Raw genomic sequence first — 20,737 nt, forward strand, 5'->3', positions numbered from 1 at the left:
TCAGAAATAACATCAACCAGAACCCCCACCCCCAAAACAACACACACACCAAAACCCACAAGTGAATTTGATCAAGAGTTTTCACCTCCTTTCTTTTCCTCTCTCTTACATTCCACACCCCTCCAAACACATAAACAACTCTTTTTAGAAAGAACACAGCTCACTTTTTAACCCCACTTGGCACTTCTACATCATCCGACATGGCAACATTTGCTCAGAAGTCAGGGCTATGTTTCCACACACACACCCAAGGCCAGCTTTAGAAGTGTAAACTGCAACTTAAACAAGGACTTCAGGTTGCCCTTAAGTATCTGTCATTACAGGAGTAACTGAAGAAGGACAAAACTGTGGTTTGTGATGCCAGACCTGCTACAGATCAAGTCTCTTGCTCACCTTTCCTCATAAGCAAAACAGGTCCTTGAAGCACTTCTGAAAAATCTTGCTTTACTTCCACAAGCTGTAACAGTTCTAAAATAGTGCTTTGTTTCTTGATGTTCATGAATAAGCAGTATTTCCTTTCACTCCCATCCTCCAGTTAAGAGGTAAACAAGACCCAGCACAACAACACACAACTGCACAGTTACAAAAATGCCATATAACTTGCTTTTCTAGAAACAGGACCAGAATCAGCCTCATTCTTCTCCAGCTGGGTCAAACTTCCTCTGTGGAAGGCCCACCACAGCACTAGTGGGGGAAGCACATGCTAACAGCAATGCTGACACCCGGTATAAGTAAACTGAAGAGGTGATGAGGGCCACAGGACTGGACAACAATACTTCTAGAGCTTCCTAATGGCTTTATTTATGATATCATAAGTGTTAATTAGAGGTAAGACCTTAATAGGACATAAAATGACCACTGTAAGACACACGCTAAGTTATATGCGAAATATTGCAAGCTTTGGGTCACACAGAAGATACAGAAAAAACCAGCTTTGCTTAAAACAAACCCTAAGAATTGTTCATGTATAAAACAGCCAATATTTCTGATTACCATTCAACAGTACCTTATCTTTCCAGGAGAGAATTTTCCCTTCTTCAAGTTCTGATATGATTCCCATAAACCAAAACTCTGTAAAGGGGGGGAAGGAGAGGGGGAAAGGAAAAAGGAAAAAAAGCTATTATTAGGGCAAGCCTTACTCTTTTGTAGCCTATCACAGAATGCTTGATCATTCCCACCAGCTGGCCACAAGCTCCTGCTAATGCATCCCATCGAAAAGCAATCTTCTCTTCTAAATCTGGGTGGAAGCCAGCCTTTTGCTTAAAGGGTTTCTTCTGGAACAGAAGGTCATGTAGATTTAACAAACCTGTTTGCCCGAAACAGGCAAACCCCATCACCTTGTAATTCATGACTTTATATTAGCACACTGGGCAAGAGGCATTACGCAAGCTGCAGAGATGAACTGAAGTTTGTGTCTCAGTGAAGGTTTACACACGCTCTCACAGTGTTTCAGAGGATTTCTAAGTTGTTCATTGGCAGCTTCACAAAATCCTCATAGTGAAGTCATTACTCTGCATTTGCTGTTTTCCACAGATGTGAACCAGGACGCCATCAGGATCTGCCCCAAACCATCCTTCCATCCGCTGGCGTGGGCCAAAAACCCCAGCCTGTGGGATGCTCCGCCCCATATGGGAAATGAGATTAGTCTGGGTCAAACAGTCAAGAGGGGGACTGCTGTCATGTCTTCACAAGTGAAGGCTGCTTTTGTAGTCACTTAGCTTTTTAGACAAAGATAAATGAACAGTATTTCCAAGCATGCTCCATATAAAAAAAGATTGTCTTTTTATATATACAACAGATGGGAACAAACATTTCAAGAAAGATGAGCACAGTTTCTGTAGGTCTTTTTAAAGCAAAATAAGCCTTGCATTAGTATTTTCTGAACTTTATTTACATGGGGAAGACTTTAAAGAAACAACCCAACAAAAATTAGAAACACAGGCTGAAGTTTTTTTTAAACAAGCGGACAATTTAATCCTGATCATTTGGGGCAAGGTGGGTTGGTAAGTTAGTCACATGTCTCTGAAAAGCCCAATCATTGATTTAAATTATGTGAATCTTCTTCTCATATTTTTTTTCTGCTGTTGTAAAGCAGGTAACTTAAATGTTCACGCTGTGTAGCAGCCTTTCTTCTGAGCTGGCTTTGGACTTTTATCGAAGGTGAAGATAGCAGGAGTCCCAGGTTCCCCGCCACTAATGATACTAGCAGTTGATTCATCCAGCAGTTCCTTGCTCTGTTTTGGGTGTCAGTGATGTTATTAGCTGAAGCTGGTTAAGCAGAGCTATGACCTATGATCTCAAGAGCTGAAATTGTAGTTTAGCTCATCTACAAAAAAGTAAGGACAAACATAGTTCAGATGTCCAGCTACTGCCAGAAGCCTGCAGAAACTGTTGCTAACCAAGGATGAAATTGGTTTAATCAGTCTTATCTTACACCCTGTTGTAGCTCTTCATCTGAAAAACACGCTCCACTCCCCCAAAAAACCCTGATCAGTGAAACTTGAAATATGGACATCAGTTCCTCAGGAATATGCACAATGAATATTAAACAGACCCCAAAGCACTTTGTGCCTTTGCCCAGAACCAATTGTTTTTAATTCATTATGTGCACGGATTTTTCTGCTGCTAATGTTGGGTTTAACTCCTAAATTGCAGAGAGTGTTTGTATAGGCTGGGACAAATCAATACACAAAGTAATGACCTCCAATGGTGCAAAGGGACGTTAGGCATCACCTGCTGTTGAAAGTCAACCACGCGACTACCCTTCATGCCTCTGAAAATCTATCTTGTGACGCAGCCAGAAGAACCTGATCTACACACAGTATCTCAAACCCAAAACTTAAACTGTGTGCTGCTCTTTACCAGAATAAAGATCCACCAGGGTACAAGTAGAGAGGTTTATGTTTGCAGTCAGAGAAGAAAAGCAACAGATCTAAAGATGCTCTGACTTCGAACAAAAATATAACCTGCTTGTGACAGTACTGCATGGGGAAATCAATTTTAACCTGTCTCTGCTAAGTATGATGTACTCTGAGAATGAGAAAGGAACTTTCCAGACAATCCAGAAACCTGATGACTTCCCATGTCTGTTGTACATTGTACTGTATATAGATGTGTAGCATAATGTGTTGATTTGCAAATATTCTTACAGCAATTCTGCAATTTCATATTAGCTACAAGGATTTGTCTGCTCAAAGACTTCAGCTCTGTGCTGCTGGTCACAAAGTTGACTTTTCACTAGAGCATAATGCCAGTTTTGTTACCTTGCTTTGTAGGACAAAAGCTAACCCTTTTATTTTCCCTTTATAGCAAGAAAATTTTTTTTCCAACACTTTCCTGAAGGCAAATTCTCTGTTCTCCGTCAGTCCCCTCCTTCCATGTATTAGGTTTCCTACCCATCATCCACGCCAGTGAAAGCAGATCCATGGATGTGCTGCTCCTCACTGAACATTCACACAGAAGTTCATCTGAGTACAAATGAAGCATTTTGAGATCCCAGTGAATGCACGTGTCTGGCCTGCTTAGCTTAGCTATAAAATAATGGCTACGGTAGCTGCCAGTGCAGCAGCTTCACTTGCAGTGTAGAAGACACAATGGGTTCTTCCAGGATCAGGCTCCACCTACTCTGCAGAGCCTGCCACTGGTATTTAGTCCTCAATTCCACTGCTGTTTCACAAACCAGAAGAGAATCTGCCTTGCTTTCTTATGAAAGCAAGGTCTTATATGACTAGGGTAGGTCGTATAGGACTCTACCTCTTTCTCTGCATTTGTAATCCCTCCTCATTTCTAGCCCTTTCATTCAATTTTTCTCATCTTCAGGCTCTCCAAGTCTCCTCATGCTTCTCGATGTCTACCTGAGCCTCCTTTTCTGATTTTTGACATGTTTATTTCCCCACCTCTGTCGTTGATCACAAAGTGGGATTCAAAGCATCTGGTTCCATCCAACAACATTTTTAGTCTTAGATTATATAGCTCTGTGAGCTGTACTTGTACTTATGTGAGAACATGGTCATCTGCTGTTCCCCCAGATCAGTCTGTGGTCTATCAGAAGGGTATGTCCTGCTTCTGGGGTTGTTCTGAGATGCTATATTCCTCTGTGATGTAGTTTTGAAGGGAGAGGCATTAGTTACCATAGAGTATCTGAATCTTGAGTGCTCTCAGGATAGTGACAATGCACAGCAAGGCTCCTGCCGAGCCCTCTGAGGTGACATGACCAGCAGTTGTTGAATTCAGGTCTGGCTCTGGACTCACCGTGATAGCTGCACTTCCATCTAGTCTGTGTGCAGGGAGTTGATGGCGCTATGACTTCATGGGCACTAGGGTCTGCTTTCAGGTTCTCCGACACTGTTTAGGGCAACTTCTGTTCCTCCACTTGATGGGTTGAGCCCTTGTTTCAGAAAACAGAGGTCTTGTCTTGACCCTTCCAATACTCTATTCCCCTAGCAAAAACGACCCCAATGTCAACATTGGCGTCAGACAGACTCCTGTATAGCACTGCAGGGGAGAAGTGTTCTCCTGCTGCTGACCCTTTGGAGCCTGACTCTTTATGTATTGTTGGTTTAAGTGCTAGTCTTCAACAAATACCTGGAAAAAGCCTGTGGTTTGGATCAGTTGCTGGAAACAATCTGTAGATGTTTCCATCTTTTTTTACAATTTGCTGGTCATGCAAATTGTATTGTTGCTACACTTGTTAAATATCTAATTGTCTGTTTGGAACATTATCACTAGCCCTGCCCTCTGCTTCTCCTACCTGCTGAGGGCGGAGGAAGAGAATTAAACAAAATATTCTGGTTCTTCCAGGAAATACACATCTGAAGTTGATGGTCTTACAGGGATGCTGAGCAGCTGTTTGTTTATTATTCCTCTGGAAATCTTGTCTTCTTTCCAATAAAACACTTTCTGTCATAGGTTCACTACACTTCCCTAAGACTGAGGCACTGTTTTTCATTTGTATTCTCTGTTTCCTGGCCAAACATTGCATTACAACCAGAGAGAGCTTGCAAGAATGTAGCAGCATATTGGGGTGGAAAATAAACATTCTGGGGATATTGCAAGTATTTCCAAAGCAAGCAATACACCCTCAGCAGGGTCAGAATTAAAGTTCATCTGAAAGGGAACACAAACACATGACTGTTTGAGACAGCACAAATAAGGTTTCTTCTACAAAGCCCTCTGCACTGTGGGGTGGGGGAGCTGCTGCTTACAACATGACAAAAGGTGGTAGCCCATATTAAGATATATCTGCCATGTAGCACTTCTGTCTGCATAGATCAGCTGCAGCGACGTGGCCGCTCAGTCACTTTGCCTTGGCCTTGTTGGTCAAACATGTTTAATTAAGATACTAAACCCAATGGGAAATGGATGTTTCTCACATGGCTAACTGCTGATGTGCTGCCAGTGGAGCGTGTACGTGTGGAGAATCAGCTATTTTAAGGACAAAACATTCCCCTCAAGTCCCCCTGGACAATTTTTACCTTATCTGACAAAAGTCCTTTCATGTCAAACTGCGCTATTTTGGTTGACCTATTGCCAGTTTCTCACTCAATGCTCTGCTATAATGTGATGCACCAGACCTTAAAGAAATGCTCGTATCTGTTACGTTCATGTAAGCTGTTAAAACCAGCCTGGTTACCAGGGAACACACACAGGCTAGGCTTATGTAAAATATTCGTTAATACAGTTATCAGCCTGGCAACATCAACATGGAATTTGGTAGCCTCTCCACATGCTTATTGGTGATGACTTACATTTTATCCCTGGGGATCAGCTATCCATCCATTTGCTGTTCCATAAGTCAGCTTTCCAGAAATAAAGTCACCTTCTACAGGTTATGCACAATCTGCTGCAGAGAAAAAGCACATGCATGCATTGCTACTTATGAAAACCCACCTTGATTTTCCTCCAAAATTCTTTTTGTTGTATTGCGTATGAAACCCAGGAATGCAAAGGAATCACAGAGAAGCGGAAATTTCATGGAATTCAGCTTTGGGGGAAACATGATGCTGTGTTTAGAGGCAGTTCTTATAGGGGGAGAGCTGGGCATTGGGTTTCCTGGGCACCAGACCCTCTTCCTCAGGTGATGGACAGCCCAGGGGCACCTGCCTGGCTAGGGAGCTCCGAGGACAACCTAATAAATCACCAGATGAGATGTTCAGGTCCTCTGCCTGGGAATTCCCAATCAACTCCAGCTGAAATGGACAAGAGACAAGGATGCTGGTGGGGCAAGTAGAAGTGAAATACGGCAAAGCTTCAGAGTAATTAGGTCAGGTCTTATTAAACCCTGCTCGAACACGCTGCAAAGGCTCGTTACGCCCTTTAAAGGTTTAGATTTGTCCCGTTCCCGCGGGTCAGGAGCACCGAAGCTCAGGGAAATCCTCCTCTTGACACTCACAACCCGCGGCGTGGATAGGGCAGCGCCTGCAGGCGGCGCCGGGAGCCGCGGGGTGGCGCTGCGGCACCGGGAGAGCCGGCAGCGCCCGTCCGCCTGCTCCTCCTTTCCCCCCCCATAGTGGTGATCGCTTCTTCGTATGGAAACGCTGCCGGCAGAAACCGACTGTGTTTCATCTTCCAGAGCAGTTACAGTGCAAACCACAGGCACTGTCAGGCTCGGGGAGTCCTGTACGCACACAGAGAACTGTTGGGGTTTGTTTGGTTGGTTTATGGGCAAACAGGATTTCTCCCCCACCCTTGTAAAAGGTAGACATGTTTGGACGAACATCTGAAACGGCATTTGAAGGTTGTGTGGAGTAACTGCAGCACATCTGGAGTGGTCTGGGTAAAGCCGTCCGCCCTTCCACTAGTTGTGTTGCCTTTGAATTAAAGGGAATTAGGAAGTTTTAGAGTTTTAACAATCACAAATTATACATAAAAATTAGAAGAGAAAAAAAAAAAAAACAAAACCCCAACCCAAACTATAACTTGCAAATAAGGGTAAAAGCAAAGAATTCATTAGTCTGGATAGCTATGATCTTCATAAATGAAAAAAAAAAAAAAATTTCAAGTTGCCCCATCCCTGGCAGTGTTTAAGGCCAGGTTGGACAGCGTTTGGAACAATCTGGTCTAGTGGAAGGTGCCCCTGCCCATGGCAGGGGGTTGGAACTGGATGATCTTTACTGTCCCTTCCAACCCAAACCATTCTATAATTCTATGTACACTGGTCAGAAACGACTTACTTTTCTTTTTTAGCTAACCCAAAATGTTACATAAAAAAAGTATCAGCAGTATACACTGATGGTAATCTCAGATAAGTGGTGGATCCTCTCCAGTTATATTTTAGCGTCTCTAAATGATCTGGCCATTCCTGAAGGCTTTCAAGGCAATCCTAGCACTCACAGCATCCAAACTACGGATTTTTATCTGACTATAAAGAGGGCTGAATGCAATTGCTCAAGGTATAACAAAGGCAACAACCACTTGGAGATGCTCGTTTACAATTACACGGCTCCATACGCTATTCAAGACAAAAGCAAAAACAGAGGAAGAGAGAGGGAAAGAGAGAGGGAAAGAGAGAGGGAAAGAGAGAGGGAAAGAGAGAGGGAAAGAGAGAGGGAAAGAGGTGTGTTAAGGGATCAGACATCCGTGCTTAAGATCCTGTTATGTACAGCTGGATTCCCACCCACCATTTCTGGTAAAGGTCTCCTATATGTTCTGATAGGTCTGTCAAAGGTTTTTAGCTAGAAACAGCTAACCCTTTTCTGAAAGCTACACCAAGACCCTGGTGTGAAAAGTAAAAGTAAACCCTAACTCAAAATGAAAGCAGCAAGTCCACATGTCATCGTCAACAACATTCTCATAGTCAGAATGCACTGGGATGAAATGAGCACATCTGCTTTGTATCAACAGGCATTTTGGGCAGCATCTTCACATGCAAAATCCTCTTTAAAGCCATAGCCCTGTACCACACAGACGGTAAGAGTTTTGCTGCGCAGTAGTCGGAGTGCTGTTATTGAACACAGCCCTACCAACATAGGTCTTACTTATTCACAGGTTGTATGAATGTTTATGTATAGTCTGTTTATGCCAGTAACTGTAAAAAAAGAGGGCAAAAAAGGCCAGATGAAGTAATTTTCTATGCAGAATCTTTTTAGGAGGCACAAGATGTGCAGAATGGGTTTTTATCCTCAAATATGCTTCAGTCGCCCTTCATGCAGATGATGGATTTTCCACCAAGGAATGGAGGAGAGAATGTTGAAGAAAAGAGGAGATGAAGTGCTCAGCTCTAGGCTTTTTCATTGCTTTCCAGAGCTCCAAAGGGACCTCGGGAAATGGGATATAAACTGGCTGTTCTGACTTAATGCTGGTGAACATGCAGGGACCAGGTGGCCCTTGTATGTCTTAACCAAAAATATCACTTAAAATAACCTTAATCCTTATTTTTCCCCTGAGTATGAGGGATAGGGAACAGAGCTGAGGCCAGTCTTTCAAATCAGCCACACTAATACTACAGGGAAGTGGAAACGCCAGCTTTTCTCCAGACATATGAACCACCAAATATCTCAGTCCCTGTTCGATTTCTAGGTAGCATTACTCCTTCCGCTCCACTCCCTATCACAACAGTGTAGTACATGAATCTGATCTTGGCTGAAGGACTTGTTAAGGCTTCAAGCAAGAATAGAAGGTAGTCTACTGTCAAAAGTCAATCAATGATAAAAGACCTGAATTTGAAACAATTATCCATACAAAAGAAACGAGGCTGGAAATCTGATAGATTTTTCTCTGCAATAAACATGGGTTCGGGTTTTTTTTGTATTGGTTTTGTTTTGACTCTAGTAAGGGAAGATTATACCAGTTAGGAAATATGGAAATCATATGCATGTTTGTAGTTTCCTGGTTGTCTCAAAAACTTTTAGAAAAGCAGTATTAGATACAGAACGTCATAGATCTCTAAGGCAATGCTGACTTCAGTGCTAAGATGCAAGAAGAGTTGACTGCTCTTTGAATTTCTTTAGAGCTTTTGCACGATTGCACACTTACAGCAATCATGCTGTAAGTTGTCCCTGTTGTTGTGTTGATTTATTCTCATCCCCTTTACTATCAAACCACTTCAGCATCAGCAGTTCCTCGAGAGAGTCCCCAACAGCTGCCTCCAACAGGGAAAGTTCCTTGAGCCCCTCCGTAATGAGCATTCACAAATGTAATACTTTGAAGCTTTTATGCTATAGCCTTGTCCTTCTATAGCGGTCTTTTTACATCTCAGTAATATATTGGCCCCATCAACTTGCTGGCAAACTTCCTGCTTCTGATGTATTTGAAAAAAAAGTTTTTATTGTTAGATTTTGCACCCTTGCTCCACAGAATCTTTTTTGGCCAGCTTTATTATAGCTTCACATTTAGCTTGCCAGAAGGTTTATTATCTTTTCTATGTTCTTTATTTGGACTTCCACCTACTGAAGGATGTCTTTTTTACTTCTAATCGCCTCTTTAGTTTGCTTTTAGCCATGCTGGCTTCCCTTCTTGTCCCCGGTTCTCTTAGATTTCAGGAGTATTGGACCAGACTCCAAACACTCTCTCTGAAAATGCCAAAAGTAAAAGAAAGAAGTACCAAAGTTCTCAAAAGCTGCTAGATTCATATTTTTTTTTTTTTAATAAAATTTGAAACTTAAAACATGCCCACCCTGTAGCAGCAAACTAAGGTTCAAAGTAACTTGCTCCCTCTTAGATCCCCCCTAAAGTCATCATAGTTTTCCAGGATGAAAATAGAAGCATCTGAAAAGCCGATGGAGAATACCTTTCATGTGGAGAACCCCAGGAGGCAGAAAGATTTTAAGTATGAGATTAAGTTCTTCAATATGCAAAACATCTACTTGCAGGTCTAAAAAGGTTTAATCAGATCTTATGAAGTGATGCAAGTTCAAAGAACTTAACATGAGCATGTACTGCAGTGCTTGGTAAAAGTACTGTGATGTTGATAATGCAAGAAGCTCTGAAGTGAATAATTCTCAAAGCATGTGCATGGAGCTCGCAAAGACTGTGCCCTTAAAACAGTGGTCGAGAGGGAACGTGTGATTTAGTAAATCAGTCAAGCAGTAAGCTTTCATCTTTGGAGCCCTGGTTTGTAACTTACTTAAGGCGTTAATTATAAATGTCTTGGGTATCCGTTCCTCACTTAATTAATCTCCACACTTACATGAAGTGTGAATCCAGGCTGTAACCAAAGCTCTTCTAGCACAGATGGCCTCAGCTGACTGGAGGAGAAGGAAAGCCGCGTTGAGATGCAGACATGGCAGAAAGACAGCTCACACCTAAAGGCTTACAAAGAATTGTGCACCAGATTTTGCTTTTTATCCAAACAGTGATCTTCCAAGTCTGAGGATCCTGATCTAAACAGGGATCCTCAGAACTACTGCACAGTGTGAATTCCCATCAAAGAAGGTTTTGCAGGATTCAGTGCACACCTATTTTGCAGACTTTTCTTAGTACCTCATGCTGATCCATATGGTGCCTAGACCTGCATTGTTAACCAAGCGAGACAGTTTAAAGGTAGTCTATATTATTGTCCTATGATTGTCTTATGCCACATACCTTACGATGTCTGGTTCTTCATTGTGCAGTAGTGTTAAATTTTTCATTCAAAGAATGTTGTCCATTAAACTTCATTGATGAAAAGAAAAGGAAGCTGGAAACAATAAGAAAGGTCATATGAAGATGAGAGAGAACAGAGATAGAGGAAGAACTAGGGACCAAATAGAGAAATTGGTCCTGGAGAAAAAAAGAAATATAAAATGCAACAGACATGTCAAAGGCAATTACATTGATTTAAATGCTTCAGAACCTGGACTTTTCTCATAAAGTACATTAAATGGAGAAACACTGGAAAACATGGTTTGTTTCACTGCACTACACAAAGCACTTGCTAATTAAAAATCAAAACTTAGATTTCTGTGCACATCCCGGTCTTGTTACCTGTGTAACTTGATTTTTAAAGATTTTTGATGTCCTCTAGTGATGAGTTCATATACAGTAAAGCATCAGTGGATTAAAAAAAATACAAAACAAAAAGCTTTTTAAGTTACCATTGTTCTTTTCAACCAGCTGCAGCATGAACATTCTTCCTATGATTAGTTTAGCACATGAGTTAAAGATATAATTCTATAATGAACTCATCAGGTTATGGGAGTTTCTATGTCAATCATTTATGCAATCTGTTTATTATTGAAAACGTAGAGATGCACACACATTATTGCAAAGCATTATTAACCACCATAACAACATTTAAACATTAGATGGTAGTAGTTATTTTAGTTTTTTAAGAATTTTCTGGTTTAGTTTTTCTGCACATGATCAAGTTTTAATGAAGACTGCAGTTAATAAAGATATCACAGGACAGGCCATGTCTGGGTCACTGTTTCAATTTGCAAGCTCCTATGTGTCTATCTTCTAGAGTACTACAGAACGACAGTTTTCAGAAGTTAAAATTTTGTAGATCAGGGATTACTATATGGAGTATATGACTTCTCCCACCCAAAGGATGGACAAACAATATTTCTCAGATAGTACAATCTTTCTCTGCAGACCCACTGAATTTGGCCCTATAACTCCAGGTGAATGTCATGCTTGATGAATAATCATAAATTTAACATCCTCAGTCCAGTTTCACTTCTGCTCAACATTTGCACTGGATAAAGGGTAGTTAAATAACTGAGTGAAGTAGGAAATACTGCTAGTGAATGAAAATATGAATAGTTTTATCATGAAGATTTTTTTCCTGTCTGTGACTGTGTAAGTTTTACTAGTTACAGTAAAGCTATAGTTTTTTATTATTCTAATAGAGGATAAAACAACTTTTCCACTTTGAGCAGAACTAAACGTGTTGCAGAGACATCTGTTTATAATTGTCAAAGGTCTGGCTTCACAGCAAGTGTGAAATCACCAATAACTAACATACGTGCAAATTCCAGTCACCTTTTTATATGGAAACAACCGGGTCGATCACGCAGAAGTGCAAGGTGGAAAAAAAGGCAAGGGGTTTGCCACCAAGGACCTGGTTCATCAGAGAACCTAGGAGAAATATCTTTTGTAGAAATACAATTGTTATTCAAACACAATAAAATACACATTTACCATATCACCCTCAAGGTTGTTGAAAAAAATTGGAAACCTGCTGCTTAATAACTTAACACTGGAATCCAAATAGATAGCATCTCTTTTTACTTAATTTAAAACTTCTGATTTGGGTTTGATTTCCTAGCTTTTAGTGACTGCTTTTGAGTTGTGAGCACTTAAAAATGCTGTTATTTTTATCTTCTTTTTTCCAGTGAAATGTAACCAAAACCTAGCTTTCTATATCTAATTTCTTCTCATTGCTGTAGGCTCCATGCATGCACATACATATAGAGGATCAGAGCTTCATCTGACTCCTGTGGACCCAAAGTGCTCCAGAGGAACAATTTTAAATGTCATTAGCTTTAGGACTCTTTTGATGCAAAAACATGAAGTTCCAGCTGTGTTGTAAAATTACAAAGCTAAAGTGAATCTCAATTTTATTTTGCTTGGAAACCAACGGGCAATCTTTGGTTCAGAAATTAACTAGATGAAGGATCATGAATTCATGGCTCTTGAGCCATGTGGCTCCCCAACAATTCAGGTGTGGCTAAAGCATATAGGCAAAGCCATGTAACAGCAGCAGTGTCCTGGTAGTGCCAGCCCTATAGTAATCCACATACCCAGTGAGATGACCAACAACATAACGGGGAGCCTTTACTCAGATCATTGGTTCATCCCACCTGAAGAAGGTGGGCTTCTTCAGAGTGCTGCTGGTACCTCCCACATGACAAAGCTTTCCTGGAGTGCTCTTCCCAGGTTTGGCTTTCTGACTCTCTGTTCCTTCAAAATTTCCTCATCATATTCCTAAACATCAAAAAAAGCTGTTTGCTACTCCACTGGATATGTCTTTCATTTTTGTTTTTGACCCCGAGCCAAGTAAAAATCACACATCAGTAGGGATCTTCCTTGACATGAAAAGGTGCTATATCTGCAAAAAGCATGAGTTCCTTAAGAAGAAAAAGAAAAAAAGAAAAAAATGCAGAATATACCAAGACTGTGTTTTCTGTGTGCCCTGACATAAAGTGTGAGTCTCTGCCAGTCAGATTGCTTTGGGGACTTAGAAGACTCCAGAATGTGTGGGACACAAGGAGATAAAACACTTTTATCACTTAATCTGTAAAACTAACATGACTTCCCATTCTACACAGGGAAAAGAAGGAGACACTCTTAAAAAATATAAAGCTTCATGCAAATGAGTAGATGGCTCAGAAAAAGGGAATATTTTCTTTTTTACACTTACATGGATTATACTGAAGTGTCACTCACCAAAATACAACTTTTCAAATAGTTCATACATCCATCCAAAACATGGACAAAAATCCCCCAATCTTCATGAACATTTTCTTTTCTTTTTCAAGTCTACGCTTGTGCCTGTTTTGTTCGGGCACCATGAGACAGGCAGAGGGGTGTAATACTGCAGGAGGTTTGGTAGGGGTGGCAGCTTAAGAGTCATCAGTGTGTAATTTGACAGACGTTTCAATTGCATTGCTTCCTGATGGGGTTAGACATCTGATGGCCTTATTTCCATACTAGAGCAGCAGATATTTTAATAACCATGTCAATTTTCACCAGCAGGCTATGAATATTCAATAAAAATATTTCCTAAACAATTTCTTATCCTGACCTTTTTTCCTTCCAAATGAAATTTAAAAGAAAATGCAGAAGAAACTCACAGCTGCTTGCACTAATGCCCATTTTCTAACTTTGTTGCTATTGTTTTGCATAACACTACGAGAAATCCTAGGTTGCGAGTACCAGATTTCACATGTTTTGTTCTACTCTAAATGCTTACCCTTTAGGACTTAAAAGAGGCCCTGAAAGTAGTCATCACCACTGCTGTATCCGTCATGTTAACCTCTTCTTTATGGCTGTTTGACAGAGTACAAAGGATGGTGTAAATTGTACTAGCATGGCACCATAAGAAGAAGCTTCAATACAAACTTAATCAGGAAAAATTACTTTCATTCATTTATCAGACTTGTAATCAGAGAAATCAGTGACTGCAGGAGCACACAGACCTAGGTCTGTGTTGATGCCCAGCTGCTGCCCCTGAAGATTTATACTTGGGCAATGATGCAATGTTAAAGCCTTGGTTTACCTCTGCTGTGCCACCTGAATATATAGATTAGGGCTGTTGATGTAGCACCTGCTGGGAACTACAGATATTTAGGATCTGGAATTATTTTTACAGAAGTCAATGGAAGTCTTACTGATGACTTTAATGGATCAGGTTCAAGGATGGGAAAGAAAAGTTTTTGTTCTTCTGAGCACCTTAGGTCTATTCTGATCTCCACTATGTTTTTTATTATTTTCCAAGCATTTAACAGGAACAAATATTTGCATAGGTGTTACACAATTGTGCTATGGGGAAATGTTGAATTACAAAATAAACTGCATTCCTGACGAATTGTAATTACTGCCCAGGAGAGTGAACACCAAGAAACTGCTTCCTCTCAGTTGTGGGAACCAGGCGTGTGCTGTGCACCTGATCCGAAAAAAAAAGGAAATAAATCCCCCAAATAAAACAGAAAATAGATTTCCCACAACCAGAGGACTCTCACATATTCACACCAACATATTCAGGATTTCAGGCTTCTGTGCAGATGTCAGATAGGGGACTGGGATAAGAGAGACCAGTGCCTGGTAATTGTGGTTACATGAGCTGACATAAAGAAAAATGTGAGATTAGAAATGCTCCACCAAATCCAGAGGCCAGAAGTATACCACCTGTTTAGCAGAAGTAATCCCTTTCACTTCTATGATGTGGCTCCAGATACACCTAACACGTGCAGAGGGCAGGATCTGGCCTCCTCATGTCTTGCTTTTTGCACAGCGGTGTATCAAGAGTTTGAAAGATGTGTCACCACCACCTCAAACTGTTAAAAAAAAAAACCCAACTCTCTGCCCAGCTCCCTGATGGCACAGGGTGTCTTTCCACAGAAATGGGAGCACAGAGTCACCATATGGGACCCCAAAGACCCTGTGATGACTCTCTCCCCTTCCCCACCAAGCCTGAGGCTTACACATCCCATATGTCCGAGCTCAAGCCTTCACATACGCTGCATACCCCGGAGCTTACAAACAACCCTCCAGGCCAAAATGAGAGTTGAGGGGCACAAATTGCCTCTGTGAAGGGGTCTTCAATAAAAGACAGATGCATGTGAGGTATAAGGCTGTGGATCAATGAAATAGGCACATTTGTTTCTGTTTCCTCACCAAAGAGGAGTATCCTTGGGCAAAGTCCTTAAAGATGTCCTCAATCTTTCTCTTAAACTTTATAATTTTTTCTCTGAATCACTGGAGACAAACAGCCTCTCAGCCTCTCCTCTGTCCCAGCCAATTTTCTTTGATCTTGTCTGAACATGCAGTTAAATAAAAACAATTTCCTCAGCTCTTCCTGAGGTACTTTTTCCTTCAAAACCAGGAGGCTTTGCTTCTCCAGCCACTCTGGAATTTTCATTTCTATTATCTGTGGGATACACTCTCTACCTGTCCACTCTTGGAGAAGCTACAGGAATCAGTTTTCATAGCTTCAGCCAACCCCTTGTCCTCTACCTCAGTTTGCAGCTAAACATGGGATGAGTAAGGCTCACTGGTACAGCATTATCCTCAGCTTCTCATCTGAGAAAAGATCAGAACCAAGACTAGCATGCTTTACCAATAGCAGGAGCCATGCTGAAAACCTACCTGTATCGTGTAGATGTCAAAAGCTTCCCAACTGGACAAAGGCTGAGGCAATGGGCTTTTCTGATATGTCACTACAGCCTCTTCCAACCGACCAGTTCTCGCCTCTCTCCGTAACAGCCCCATTCAGAAAGGCTCAGACACTACCGGAATTTTTTATGTATTTATCCTCACAGTTCTCCCAGAAGCAGGGAAGCACACCTTTGGAATAAATGGGAAACTAGGTGCAGAGAGACTTAATAGCACACCAAAGGTCACACAGGACATGGGTAGGGTTAGCAGATCAGGCTCCCAAAGGCCACTCTCGAGCGCCTGAGCCACTCAACCACTCCTCCTTCAGTCAGGTTTGGAGCCAAGAGGTTATGTCTGAACACCCTATTGATAAAAAGAAAACCAGGTAAAGCTTTCAGATATAGATCCAAGACTCAAGCCTTAACTCTCCACAGCAGCTCAGTTTGCTCCAATTTCGGTCATGGATATGACAAAGAAATGTTCTGGGCCACATCCTCCACTCATTCAACCTTGCACAAAATCAGTAAACCAAGACAGCTTCACCAAAGACTTGCCCGCATATCTTATTTACTTCTCATTGCTTGAATGTAGCCCTCACCCATATGAGACTGAATAAGGTAAAGCAGAAAAAAAGCAACACTGCTGGTGAAAAAAGGAAAGAAAGTGTAGAGGAGCAATGTCATTTTCGCCTCCCCACATTCTGCAAAATCTTGCCTTTGCTAGCACATTACTTCAGCAAACGAAGGGAACGTGAGTCACTTTTAGGATGAAGTTCAGTGTCCACCTGTAGCTGATAGCTGGACCAATTCTCCAGTGCAGCCAGTCTATTAACACTCATAACTTGTCCTTCTAAGCAAAAATACACCAAAGACAATAGGGAATTCAGACTTTGGGCTGGATAACAAGTATTTAAATAGCTTTCCAACTCAATGAGACATTTTAAGCTTTTCATTAGCAGTAATTACGCAAGAAGTAGAGGTCACGACCAGAAATTTCACAGAGCTTAAAGAGGCAGGATTCAAAATGAATTTAAAATTAGAAGATCAGATTGTACATTAACACAAGAGACACATAGATGGAAGCTATTGCTACTGTGATTCATCTTGAAAATTGCCTTTTTTTTTTCTTATGTTTCTTTTTTGCACTTTTGACTGCTAAAGTGCAAAAATTTTAGGTCTGAGGTGCTATTAACAGGACTCAGTGAGGAAAATGAAAAGCAACACCATGTTGAATTAGCCCTGTAAATTATCATGCAACTATTCGTTTATGATTTCAGACAGGGAAAAACAAAAATCCTGCCTTTAGGCAAATAAGATCTTTCCCTTATTATTCTTATCTGCAACAGCCAGTCAAGCCAACTCACAGAGAGCTAGACATTTAGAGTACTGGTGTAGAAACCAAAGATCTGTACCCCAGAAGTGCTCCCATGTAGGTGGATTCTGAGCAGCGACATCTGTAGGATCACAGCCCTTATGTAACATACTGCCTTTCCCTCCAATAATATTCCAGGAGTAGCAACAGAAGAGCTGTAACACAGCTGGAGGCCCTTGGAAACCATTCTGATTTACTGAAGTAGCTGCATACGGTACTGTGACCTTCGTGCTCCTTTGAGAGCAAGCATGTACTTAGAAAATTCATCCTTCATTTTTGCACCGCATGGCTCAGAATCCCTGAGGGACCATGGGCTTTCAAAATGCAACGCACCTACTCTTCAAAGGGTCACAGTGTGTAAAGCCAGCCTCAGTGCTTAGCGTGAGTGCTGATGCTGGGCTTTCCACCCAGCATGCTTCCTCTCTCCAGGGTACCTATAACCTCATTAAGAACAAATGCTGATTGTGCAACACATGCACAAGCGTTGAGGAGGTTGAAGGCAAGCAAAGACTTCTTGAGCCTTTGCCCTATGGCTTGCATCTCTGTAGAGACCAGCTACATATTGGCTGCCCAGATCAAATTCCTAAGACATATTTGAACCTTTAACTAAGCGAATTTTCATAGAGAGATGTAATCAAGGGCATTTATCAAGACAGAAGTAGCTTACTGATGGGAAACATGGGAGCATTATTTCCCTCAAGAAGGACAATGTGTTTGATTTTACAAGCATACAGGTCCTTCAGAGAGCAACCAGGTCACCTGTAATGAGCCTGTTATCTAAATGTCACTACCATCCATCCAGAGGAACTTCAAATATTCTAGGTTGGCAGTGCTGAACAACGAAGTACACATTAGTTTTCTTTATTCATTCTTGATTCAGCAGTTGAGAGTTTCAAATGGACTGAGCAAGTCAGGAACACACATTAGAAACCATCCGCAGGACATGCTCCAAAATCACAGAACATACCGAATGTCTTGCTCTGCAAGAATCAGAAAAGGCCAAGTCCTCAGCAAACTCTGCTAACAAGTGAATCACAGAATCACAGAATGGTTTCAGTTGGAAGAGACCTGAAAGGTCATCCAGTTCCAATCCCCCTGCCGTGGGCAGGGACACCTTTCACTAGACCAGGTTGCTCCAAGCCCCTGTGTCCAACCTGGCCTTGAACACTGCCAGGGATGGGGCAGCCACAGCTTCTCTGGGCAACCTGTGCCAGTGCCTCACCACCCTCACAATAAAGTGAAACTCATTTGGGTTTGAGAGTGATTCACTGATTTCTAGCAGCTGCCCAGCTGTCCATAATGGCTTTCAAATACACTGCATTATTAAGACGAATGTCACAGTATATTCTTATAGAGCTGCAGAAGCTGTAATTTCATGTTCAAGCTGCAAGAGTCTGGATTCTTTCAGAAATGGATGTGAGTCAACTTCCTGGTCATGTTGGTAAAAGACCTCTGTGATTATAGGGCACAGGAGAACCAAGGCTCTATAAATGTGAAGTAATAAACTTCCCTTACCTAAATAATATAGTGCCTGAATGTTCCTGTTTGAATTACAAACTCTGATCATACAAGTTAAGGCAGAGTTTCAGTTAATTCATTCAGGGGCTGCTACTGGATAAATAATACATAATAATGGCAAACAATACTTCACAGAAGGCATGCATTGAGTTAAATAATGTAGACTCTCAAATATGGAGAACTGCCTGCTTGTAAGAAGTCTTTAGTTTTGATTAATCATTTGTAATCTGATCAAATGGAAGAAAGCAAACTGCCTGGTGCAAATGACTATTTTCCCTTTCTTGACAGCTGACCCAACAATTGGACACCCTTCTGGGTTGAGGAACAAATTAATATTCCTCAACTGACTTGAATGCATTTAAAGACTGAAACAGGCTGCATATGGGGATGTAGCTAAAAGTGGGTTAAGTAGTAAGCAATTAGCTGCATATAAACCATGAATCAGTCTATTTTGATGATAAGACTGTAATTTCAGCTTCTGCCTTTTCAGTACGCTTCACAAACACAATAGGCTGGCTTATACTGAAATGTGAGCAAAATGCTCACACATTTCTTTTTCCTTCCTTACTGCTTTCTAGGAACCAGAAGGAAGGTCCAGTGCATCACTGCAGACAGTTTCTGAAGTTCTGCTCCTGTGATCAAGCCCTTCAAAATACACGAGGAAAAGATTCACAGTTTTGTTAGAGTGTCCCACTGGGAAATGAAAGAGATTACCGGTCTGATCAGCAGATCAGACTTTATGTGTGATATCATGCTTTTAAATATTCAATGTGACTGTGCATAAGAAGTTGATGAGTACTGAACAGATGACGTCTTCTAGCTAAAATTTTCTCACTTCCTAAATTGAAGGTAGAGCTTGGATTCCATGTTTTTTTGTCAAGTTGTTGTTTGGTTTTCTTTAATTATTATTATAATATAATAAATACTTACATCTCTGCCTGAATTCACAGAGTAAAATTATTACTGATGTTGACGAGGAGAACAGAGATAACAGAATTTCAAGAAACACCAAAAGAAGAGTGCATTAATCTGGGGAATGCAAGAGAAAAAAGCAACACTAAAAACTCTTCAGAATCATCTTACAGTTTCTGTCCCAAAATATTTCGATGGGAGCCATTTTATGGTTCAACTCACTTGCATTCCTTGATTTGAAAGACAATGCCTGGCCTGCACCTCGATTAGTAACATTAAATCTGCTCAAGCACACTGGCTTACACAGGGAGCAGTGTTAAAAGAAAGCTAAATGAAAAGAGGATATAGCCATGGCTATTTCAACCACTAACCACAACATTAGGCTAATTTGAACAATTTTTTAAGGATTGATTATTATTTATGTGATGGTTTTTATTCTTTGGGCTTTCTCTCAAATTTCCCTCTACTCAGAGGACTTTAGATTAAAAGGTGTCCTTTGTCTGGCTTCGGACAAAGGGAAGACAGAGGCACAGGAGAAGTTCTAGGGGCACTTGTTCACCGAGGCCAGTTGCAGCACCATAAATTGTGATAGATCCCTACATTAATTCTGTCAGCACTTCAGGTGTGAAATGTATTGGCAAATTGTGCGTATTTCTTTCCTACTATGCACTCACAGGAGAGCACTCTTTCTGGAAAGATGAAATCAAGGATACAAAGGGAAATAATTTTTCAGAGATGCAAACTTCACCTCTGCTTTTCTTTAGCCTCTCAAAATTTCATGGCTAACTTCTGACCTCCAGCTTTCTTATTGCTCCAGCTCCATTGCATAAGCATGCACCTCCAAACCAGTAATGACAGTTGTATTTATAGCGCAGTTGTGAGCCTGGCCTTGGCAGAATCTCATAGACCGTGGCACTTTCAGAGCATTAGCCATGGTCAGGCTGAGTCCAAACTGTGCAAAACGAGAGCTCAAGATCCTACACAGTACAGTAACAGGGGTTTTGGCCCCTGTTACACACGAGTTGTGCTTTAAGAATAGAGTACAAAATCTACTTCCTTTACATATACAAAATCAATGCAACTACAGTAAGAGTGCCTTTTCCTTAATCATGTGTGTCCTTCTGTTCATGGCATGCTGGGACAGCATCAACGATGGAGCACTGTAGGGATTTGTTGGTGGTTTGGTAGGTAAGGGGTG

At 41.2% G+C, this 20,737-nt stretch overlaps 1 long non-coding RNA gene across 1 annotated transcript; it reads right to left on the reverse strand.

Annotated features, from left to right (window-relative positions):
• Positions 1-736: 736 nt before the first annotated feature.
• Positions 737-12,010, reverse strand: LOC115601465. Its single transcript, XR_003989361.1, has 4 exons — positions 11,902-12,010; positions 10,522-10,615; positions 5,748-6,809; positions 737-1,071 (listed from the first exon to the last, which is right to left on the reverse strand). It is a non-coding gene; the product is annotated as an uncharacterized LOC115601465 (long non-coding RNA).
• Positions 12,011-20,737: the final 8,727 nt, after the last annotated feature.

The sequence above is a fragment of the Strigops habroptila genome, chromosome 2 (genome assembly GCF_004027225.2).
Source record: "Strigops habroptila isolate Jane chromosome 2, bStrHab1.2.pri, whole genome shotgun sequence".
Taxonomy (NCBI): Eukaryota; Metazoa; Chordata; class Aves; order Psittaciformes; family Psittacidae; genus Strigops; species Strigops habroptila.